The following is a 10195-nucleotide window of genomic DNA, read 5'->3' on the forward strand; positions in this document are numbered from 1 at the left end:
TTGGTCTCTTTTAAAGTGGAATAAAGTAAGATATTATAAAAAAAAAAAGACAAAAAAGGTAGTCGTTAAACACTCTAGTGGCTTTGCTATGTTTTTAATTGATGCTTTATTTATTTATATGAGAGTGACAACTTTTTTTTGCTTTGACGCATTCCGAATTTTGTTGTTATGCAATGAAGGAGAGGTAGGAGTAGGGAATCATGTGTTGTATACTTGTATTCGTTTGAGATTATTGCTGGATTCACGTTTGATGCTAACGTAAATATATTTCTAGTTATATGCAACACTTGTGTCGCCCTTTCATGTTGCCTCAAGCTTAAATAACCTTTAATAATCTCCCTTGATGCATATTTACTTGATTATGCAGTATACATACATATAAATGGTACAACTCATAAAAACGTTAGTTTCAATATATATATTTAGATATAAAAAATATTTTAAGCTAAAGTTTTGTATGTTGATACAATAAGGTCTTTATATGATTCTATGCGCTTAGTCCATTATAATGTTTTTGAGGTATTTTTCATTTATGCATGAATTCGACGGACTTGTTTTTTCATGTTGCAAATAGCTACCATCGTTCCCTTTAGTGTAACTGCATCTTTTTGGTGAGTTTCAGAAACAGAAACAGAGCACTAAGAGTGTATTGTGTGGATTCAAACTTAAATATTTCTTGAGTTTGATTATTTAGGAGACGTACGATCTAAGCTTAACACATTAAGTGAGGTTTGTGGTTCTTCACAAAGGAGATTACAGGAAATATTAGTAGGGACATGTTTTATTAAATAGCTTGGCCGTAATAGGAATACAAAGTTGTGGACACATGGTCACTGGCCTTGGATATGTAGGTGTGAAGATCTGCAACCAACACCTTCTTTCTTCTGAATTCCAGCCATTTTCTCAAAATCCGTGTAAAGACCATAGTCACTGCAACTCCCAAGCTGCGTCCAAACCCACCCTCCACCTGAAGAATCTCACTGCTTTTGAAACCTTTAGTGGTAATGTGTAGAGCTTTGTGATGCGACCAGAATGCACTTCCCAGTTCTCAAGAACTTCCATTCATCTATTTTTCTCTGGTAAAGCCAAACACCAATAGAAGCAGGGTCCCTGAGAAACTTAAACACAGCCTTAATATGGATGTTTAGGGACACTAATAGGATGAGAGAACCTCTTTTTTTTTTTTTGGATGAGACAACCTTGACACTTATTATTTGTCAATAAGAGAGGATTTGACATTATTTGATGATACAGTAAAATCTTTCCTCTATGAAAATGCAGCGAAAAAAATTCTTTTATGACAAAAGCTTCACAGGGCAAAGCTACTTATGAACATTGAAACTTAAATCATATGTATAATAGGACAGTTTTCCTGGGTCCTGACAACAACAATTGAGAAGACATCATCTGTCAGGTTATGAATAGATATAGTATTCGTTTAAAAAGGATGGTAGTCATAGTTACCTTATCGGTTAACTTGGAGAGGTATGTGTGAAGATCTCCAATTGAGGCAAGTTCTTTCTTTTCAATCTCTCCAATTGTCTCAACACATGGAAACGTCCGTAATGGCACCACCCAAGCTGTGAACAGAAACAATTTTTTGATAAGCGAGACAGCAACATTGATTATGAATAATTTCTTATAGACGGAAAAGCTTTTCTAATATGAGTCGCAAGATGTGTATTGGTTTGCGTTAAAAAGGAATATAGCACGGGAGCGTATCCTTAAGACTCTTGCATATAGAAGCAGGAGGGTGATACCCATAAACTCTTCATTCTTCTTGATGTTTCCTGAATCCCAGAAACGAAGAGCCGGCCAACAACCACCTGAGAGGACCGTCCAAGGCGGAAAATCTATGGAAGAAACGAACACATAAATGGATCAACATCTAAATCTAGATGTTTGTTTGTCCTTTATCTACCATGAAGAATCAGATGGAATTCAGGAATCAACCAGTCCAACGTGAAATAAGTTCACATGTTCAAATATAGCAAGAAATATGGTTATACTGGTAAATACGTAACACATATTAGTTGATACATGTCTATCACGCTAACCAGATACTTTGTATAGATGTAGATATATTATTATTCTCTAAATGTTTAGTCATGTGATGAAATGACACTGCAACTGTTCCACACAAAAGAAAAAGAAGCTCAGGACATGCAAATTCAATAGCTAATAAACATCATGAGTTACTTGCTAGAAGGAAGAAACACACAAACACAACAGTTTTCTTCAGATGAAATTAATCATCACCATCATCAGTAGAATCAAACCACGGCTGGATCAGAAAATGCTTTATTCTTCTTGTAGTTTTTGACAGCAGACTTGATGGCGTCCTCAGCAAGCATACTGTAATGCAGCTTGAACGGAGGCAAGCGAAGATGCTTTGCGCTTGCCCTGGAAAATTAGAGCACACTATTATGATTGAGAAATTCAAGAGCATACCATCATCATCCAGTCAGCAGTGGATCTTGTCAAGGTCTAGAAGGGCACTTACGCGTTATTAATAGTCAAAACTTCCGATACCTTGACCCATTCAAAAGCGACGGAAGAAACAGCGATGGAAGTGCTACAGCCAAAGGACTATCGAGAATCAGTGATGTGACCGGACTCATCTACCTCAATCAGGAGGATCATCAAGTCCCCGCAAGCAGGAGCTCCAACTTATAGGTTTGATGTATAGGAAGGAAACAGAAAGGTCGACATTGTTATTGGGTTAAGTGAGAACAACATTTATTGGCGAAATTAAGAAGAATACGTTGAACGTTAGGAAAGGTTAAGAGTTGAGAAAAGGAATCATCGTGTTTGCAGTCAAAAAACCATAACAATGAAACCCTAATCTACTCAAACACAAAACGCAGAGTTTGGTTATATAACCAAACATTCATTCATGAGACTGATACCGAAATAATAAACCGAAGGGACTAATAAATTATTGAACCAAACGCGAAGACTTAATGATCAAACGTGGGTCCCATATAAATAAAGGGGGTGATGACGTGGACAACCTTAAAAGTGAGAAAAAATGATCTATTATAATATAGACTACTGATCAACCCGCCCTACGGGCGGGGGTATGCAAATAAATGAAAAAATAATATATTTTAAATATTTAATTTATTCTTAACTAAAAATAAAATTAATTTTGATATATACTTTTTTTCATCACTTATTCCTTTGAAAAATATATATTTGAACTGATACTGTTCTATATACAATAGAACCTCTATAAATTAATAATGTTGGGACTTTAAAATTTTATTAATTTATATATAGAGAAATTAATTTACAAAATTTTTCTTTTTTAGTTTTTTTTTTCTATTTTTAAATATTTTTATTAATAAAATAAGAAAATATTTGATTTTGCCGTATATAAATTATTTAAATTTTAGAAAATTTATTTTCATATTATTTTATTATCTTATCTGGTGTATAGTGTTATGTTTCATAGAATTGTTATGTGGTTTTCGATATAATTTTACTAAATATTATTAAAATATATTTAAATATATTAAAATAATAAGAAAAATAAAAGTATTTTCATTGTGAATATAAAACCAACAATATAATGTTTAGTTTGTATTTATATAAAATATATATAGAGATATATTATTAATTTATAATTTTAATGGGACTATACATTTACATGGGAGTTTTAAAAATATTATTATCTTATTATTTTATCGATTTGTGTCATATTTTACACCGGCCCAAGTTGGGACTGACGAAATTTATTAATTTATAGAGATTATTAATTTATCGAGTATTAATTTATAGAAGTTTTGCTATGTATGTTTATTCGGAAAAAAAATCAGGTGAGTAAACTTTTGTTTATTCAGTTTTATTTGTTTTTTGGTCTATTTCTGTGTATTCAGTTTAGTTGGTTGATATGTTCTAACCAATTGGTCCTTGCTTGCCAACCGAACCACAAACCGATTAATGAAAACAGAGAACCGATAATTTTGGTTTGGTCGGTTTCGTTTGCTTAAGTTTGTACCACATGTCCATCGCTAAAACCCAGCGTCGTTGAAGAATGAGAAGTGTCATGTTTGCTACTGGCATTTTCGGGGAAAATGTTGATGTTGAAGAGAAATTATCTGATCTTTTGTTTGCATAAATCTTTAAATTTAGTTGCAGGTGAAGTAAACATACATGTCTAAATTAATCCCATTAGCCACAAGTATAGGTTCTCCTCAGGTTCGTACAATCTCTCAAAGCACCTAATTTGATTGAATTAGTATTTTATTTTCCAGAAGAAAAATTGGTGCCCGTTATGCTAATGGTCCAAGGTAATTTATTAAAGGTTGAGTTATTAGGGATTATTTGATCTTGGGACGACAATGAATTCCACAAATCCATATGTTGTATGCTTCCAGCTACTGAGATTCACTCAATTTAATGAAAACATTAATTTTTTCTTGAAAATTTTGACCTTTTAGCTTTCCCATTTAATACTCGTTTAAAGCATGTTTTCGGAATGAGTTAACGTACATTGGAATTATAAAATGTCAATTGATGTAGATTCTATGCATTGTGCTCTTATCGTAATCTGATTTTCCTTACTTGTGTACTCTTCCAAATTTGCCTTCACACACATATTTTTGTGTTCATGTTAGCAGGTCTAGGAAGCAATGATGATTATGGCTTCGTCTTATCTCTGATTATACTTACGATAGTTATTCTGCCTTTTTTGACATGTCCTTTGTAAATACACCTTTGATCTGACCTCTGTTGCTTGGAAAATACCAAAATTCCACATGCAAAAACCCATCTCGAAACTATTTTCTTCCTTCTCTTATTTACTCTGTTTCGTTCTCTCCACTGCTCTGACCTGTGTTTTCTTTAAGTCATACAACCATCACAACCAAGCTGTGACCACACCCTCCCCCCCCCCCCCCCCAACTCTGCCATCACGCCATCGCTCACCATGACCTTACCACCACTTCTCCACCATTCTACAATAACTTTCATTAGACTCACCCTGAAACTTTGGCATTTCCATTTTTGTTGCTTTCTATAACTTCTAAAGCGCCAGATGCAGCATCTCCAAAATTTTTTAAAACATATTATCTCCTACATTTTTGTTTCTTCTTCTTACCTGGGATAACTGAGAAGAATCATCAGACTGAGGATTGATAAGTAGCTGCAACAATCAAGTTCTTTTATCAGTTCAAATGTATATTAGATCAGACTCAATTGCAACAGAATCTTCAAAACAATGCAAATGTTAATGCAATTATGTTCATGTATAAGACCCGATGGAACCATGAATCATTCAAGTGTCACTACTGATTATTAGAGTTTGCTAAATGGAAAACTCATTTTAAATAATGTGTTCAAATATATTTATTGATGTTATTTAGATTATACCTCAACTTTGTCGGTCCTTAAAGCTGCACCATTGGAAGTATCTGTTGTTTTTAGCTGAGAGAATGCATCCCCCATAGCAGAGTTGAGCTAAGTGAATTGCCAAGCCAGTACCTTCCAAATTTTCTTCATTTACCGTACAAACCATTGTTAATAAGTAAATCAACAAAGAGGGAAATGCATAAGTGATCATATAGTGTTTATTTTCAAATTACCTCCAAAGCTTTGTACTCATCATATATGAATTTAAGAATTTCCTCCTGAGATCTGTTGGTCTTCTCCAAATATTGTCTTGCTGATCTGATTTAGTTCATAGAAACAACATCACACATAGACATATGTCGCCAAACGTTTTTGGGACGACAAGGGTCGATGGTGGAGCCATTGTTTTTTTTTTGCTGGAGTCTTTTTTTATGGGTGTGAGGTTGATGTTGGTGGGATAATGGGTTTTATAGCGATGTGTCTCAGAGCGAGATAAATATTTGGAAATAATAAAAATGTAAAACTACACATTTTTCAATTAGACGTTTAATGTAATATTTTGATTTATTATATTGTATTTTTACTTAGTATTATTTTCTTAAATTTTATAGTTACTTATTCTAATTTTTTTGCTTTTTCAGATAGATGTAATATTTGGAAATAATTAAAATATAAAACTATACATTATTTAAGATATATATTTAATGTAATATTTATTAATATTGTAATGTTACCATTTCTTAAAAATATTTGAAAATAATTAAAATGTAAAACTATACATTATTTCAGATATATGTTTAATGTAATATTTATATTTTTTAATTTTATACATTTTAAAATTATAATAAATATACATTTTATTATACATAATAAACATGGCATTATACATTTTAATGGGAAATAAAATTACATTTTACGTATAATAAATGTACATTAATATACGTAATATTTACATATATTTAATTTTTACATTAATTTTAAGATATAATTTTAATGTAGTATTTCCATTTTTTTAATTGTGTATTTACTTATTATTTTTTGATGCAAAACTATACAATTGTTTTGTTTAATGTAGTATTAACATTTTTTTTATTTAATATATTACTTTTTAATGCAGTATTTCCATTTTTTAAATTTTAGTACTTACTTATTATTATTTTTTCATATATTATATATTTAAATATTTAAATGTATTTTTACTTATATTTTTTTTTTACATTTTAAGATAGATGTTTAATGTTGTATTTCTATTTTTTGAATTGTGTATTTACTTATTATTATTTTTCGTATATTATATATTTAAATGTATATTTACTTCTATTTCGTAATTACATTTAATTTACATATTTAAATTATAATAATGTGATTTAATGTAATAAGATAATAATAGTAATGATGTCACGTGGCTTCTTTTCGAATAATGGTTCTATGCTGATGTTGTCAATATTGTATATTTTCTTATATTGTATATTTTCATATTCGAATTTTCGAATTTATTTATTTAATTTTTTATATGAAATGTTAATATTACATTATAGGCAGTTACAAAAAAAAAAATAATAACACGTGTCATTTTTCGGGAGAAGTTTTTTTGCTGATGTGGACACCTTATGGAGTCTCAAAAAATCTCTTTTGTTAGTATAGATTGTAGATTACTTTTTTAATGTAGTATTTTCATTTTTTAAATTGTGTACTTACTTATTATTATTTTTCATATATTATATATTTAAATATATATTTACTCATATTTAATTTTTACATTTTAAGATAAATGTTTAATGTAGTATTTTCATTTTTTAAATTGTGTACTTACTTATTATTATTTTTTCGTATATTATATATTTACAAATTTAAATTTACATTTACTTATATTTCGTATATTATATATTTATATATTTAAATGTATATTTACTTATATTTCGTATATTGTATATTTATATATTTAAATGGTAATAATGTGATTTAATGTAATAAGGTAATAATAGTAGTAATGATGCCACGTGGCTTCTTTTCGAATAATGATTTTATGCTGATGTGGACGCTCTATGTTTATTATATATTTAATTTTTACATTTTAAGATAAATGTTTAATGTACTATTTTCATTTTTTAAATTGTGTACTTACTTATTATTATTTTTCATATATTATATATTTAAATATATATGTACTCATATTTAATTTTTACATTTTAAGATAAATGTTTAATGTAGTATTTTCATTTTTTTAAATTGTGTACTTACTTATTATTATTTTTCGTATATTATATATTTACAAATTTAAATTTACATTTACTTATATTTTGTATATTATATATTTATATATTTAAATGTATATTTACTTATATTTCATATATTGTATATTTATATATTTAAATGGTAATAATGTGATTTAATGTAATAAGGTAATAATAGTAGTAATGATGCCACGTGGCTTCTTTTCGAATAATGATTTTATGATGATGTGGACGCTCTATGTTTATTATATATTTAATTTTTACATTTTAAGATAAATTTTTAATGTACTATTTCCATTTTTTAAATTGTGTACTTACTTATTATTATTTTTTCGTATATTATATATTTACAAATTTAAATTTACATTTACTTATATTTCGTATATTATATATTTATATATTTAAATGTATATTTACTTATATTTCGTATATTGTATATTTATATATTTAAATGGTAATAATGTGATTTAATGTAATAAGGTAATAATAGTAGTAATGATGCCAAGTGGCTTCTTTTCGAATAATGATTTTATGCTGATGTGGACGCTCTATGGAGCTTCAAAAGGTTCTTTTTATTAGTATAGTATATTTAAATGGTAATAATGTGATTTAATGTAATAAGGTAATAATAGTAGTAGTGATGCCACGTGGTTTCTTTTCGAATAATGATTTTATGCTGATGTGAACGCTCTATGGAGCCTCAAAAGGTTTCTTTTATTAGTATAGATTACCCAAAGAAACTACTCCCTCAGACACAACTCATTGGACACGCAACTCATTATACTCTTGAGAGCCTCATCATGTTTATAAGTGAGAAGCCCAATATTATAATGGGCCTCGTCTCTTTGTAAAAAAAAAAAAAGATGTTATTGTGCAATATCAAAGATAAATAAAGATGGGTACAAGTTGGAAGTAGTAGATAAATACAAGGACCATTTCCATAATTGTACGAAACATTTCGTATCACTTTTTCTGGTCTCGTTTATGAAGGAAGGCATCGGACCAAAGCAAAAGCAAAAACATGTAATCTGTAAGTTGATGCGATTTTTCGAACTATGGCATCTGCGATGGCAACATGGACGCCAAGCTCTCTCCAGCTCAGGATTGCCCTCAACTGTCGGAGCTTCAAAGCTGCTCCGGCGAGAGCGAAGTTGACGAAGCTCAGGATTATCCAGGTATTAAGATTATATTTAATAAAAAAAATTTGGTGTTTGAAGATATTATTTTTAATTAATATCTGATTTTCTTTTCTTTTAAATAATATTGTCGTAATGTCTGGCTGCCACGGTTAGTGGATTCCATGAAACTTCTGTTGGTCTGTGAGTTTCATATTCCTCCGACGACCGACGACCGGTACCTTATTTTAAGAGGCTCAGGAGATTGTTTTGTTATCATATACCGGTACACAAACATTGGTATTTGTGAAACCGAGCCGTGTTACTGGTAACATAATCAATCATGTACTTGCACAAATTATCAAAGTAAAATTGAAAAAAATAAACTTATTCGTGATTTTTGAGATTAATGTTTAGATCCAGACACTAAGATTTGACTTTTAATATTTGATTTTCTTTTCTTTCAAACAATATTGTTGTAATGCCTCAACTCCTACGGTTAGGGGGGCTCCATGATTCTTCTTTCGGTCCATGGTTTTCATCTTCGTCCGACAGCCGGGACATTATTTGAAAGGCTCGAAAGAGTTGTTCAAAAAAAAAAAAAGCAAGGCTCGAAAGATTGTTCTTTCTATTTTTTTACCTCACGGTACTAAAAAAATATTTCCCAATAGTTCACCATTGATCGCAATATTCATGTTGAAATGAACCTAACTTTAAAGTTCTATCAAGACTAATAACCGAAAATAAATGTATTCTGATGATATAAATACTTAAATCAATTTTTAATATCTTTTCCACATACATTTCCATATATTATGAAGTGGGATCAAATTTTAGAGCATTACAGTAACAACATAGCAAAACCAATGACTACAAAGAAACTGATGACAGATAAGTGTAGAATTGGGCACCGACTTGGTCCATTCTTTTTTTTTTTTTGGGATTACCACTACAAGAAAACAGCGGCATACTGAGGGAAAAAATCGTCGGTATGTCGTCGGAATAACGCTATTCCGACGACATACCGACGAAAAAAGTCCTCGGAAATAACTCCTCGGAGATTCATCTTTCCTCGGAAATCCCTCGGAAATTTCCGACGGAATTCCGAGGAAACCCTATTTCCTCGGAATTTCCGAGGACCACAAATTCGTCGGAAATTCCTCGGAATATTCTGAGGAAGATGTCGTCGGAATATTCCGATGGATAAACTTCCTCGGAATATTTCCAAAATTAAAAAAAAAAATTATAAATTTATTTTTTAAAATTGAAATTCGAAAATATAAAATTAAAATTGAAATAGAAAACATATTTAAAATACAAAAAAAATAAAATAGTTTTTATAAATAAAAAAAATGTTTTATAAATACAAAATTAGTTTTAATAAATATGAAATCATCTTTTTATAAATACAAAATAGTTTTTATAAATACAAAAAATAATAAAATAGTGTTTATAAAACAAAAAATGTTTTATAAATACAAAATTAGTTTT

General features: G+C 29.6%; 2 long non-coding RNA genes across 2 annotated transcripts; one reads left to right on the plus strand and one right to left on the minus strand.

The window, feature by feature from the left end:
- Positions 1–642: 642 nt before the first annotated feature.
- Positions 643–6052, minus strand: LOC106414319. The gene is made up of 3 exons (XR_007319340.1): positions 2504–6052; positions 1761–2403; positions 643–1580 (listed from the first exon to the last, which is right to left on the minus strand). It is a non-coding gene; the product is annotated as an uncharacterized LOC106414319 (long non-coding RNA).
- A 604-nt stretch (positions 6053–6656) lies between these two features.
- On the plus strand, positions 6657–9101 carry LOC125581684. The gene is made up of 2 exons (XR_007319341.1): positions 6657–8764; positions 8882–9101. It is a non-coding gene; the product is annotated as an uncharacterized LOC125581684 (long non-coding RNA).
- The last annotated feature ends 1094 nt before the right edge of the window (positions 9102–10195 follow it).

This window comes from Brassica napus, chromosome C2 (genome assembly GCF_020379485.1).
Source record: "Brassica napus cultivar Da-Ae chromosome C2, Da-Ae, whole genome shotgun sequence".
NCBI classification, from domain to species: Eukaryota; Viridiplantae; Streptophyta; class Magnoliopsida; order Brassicales; family Brassicaceae; genus Brassica; species Brassica napus.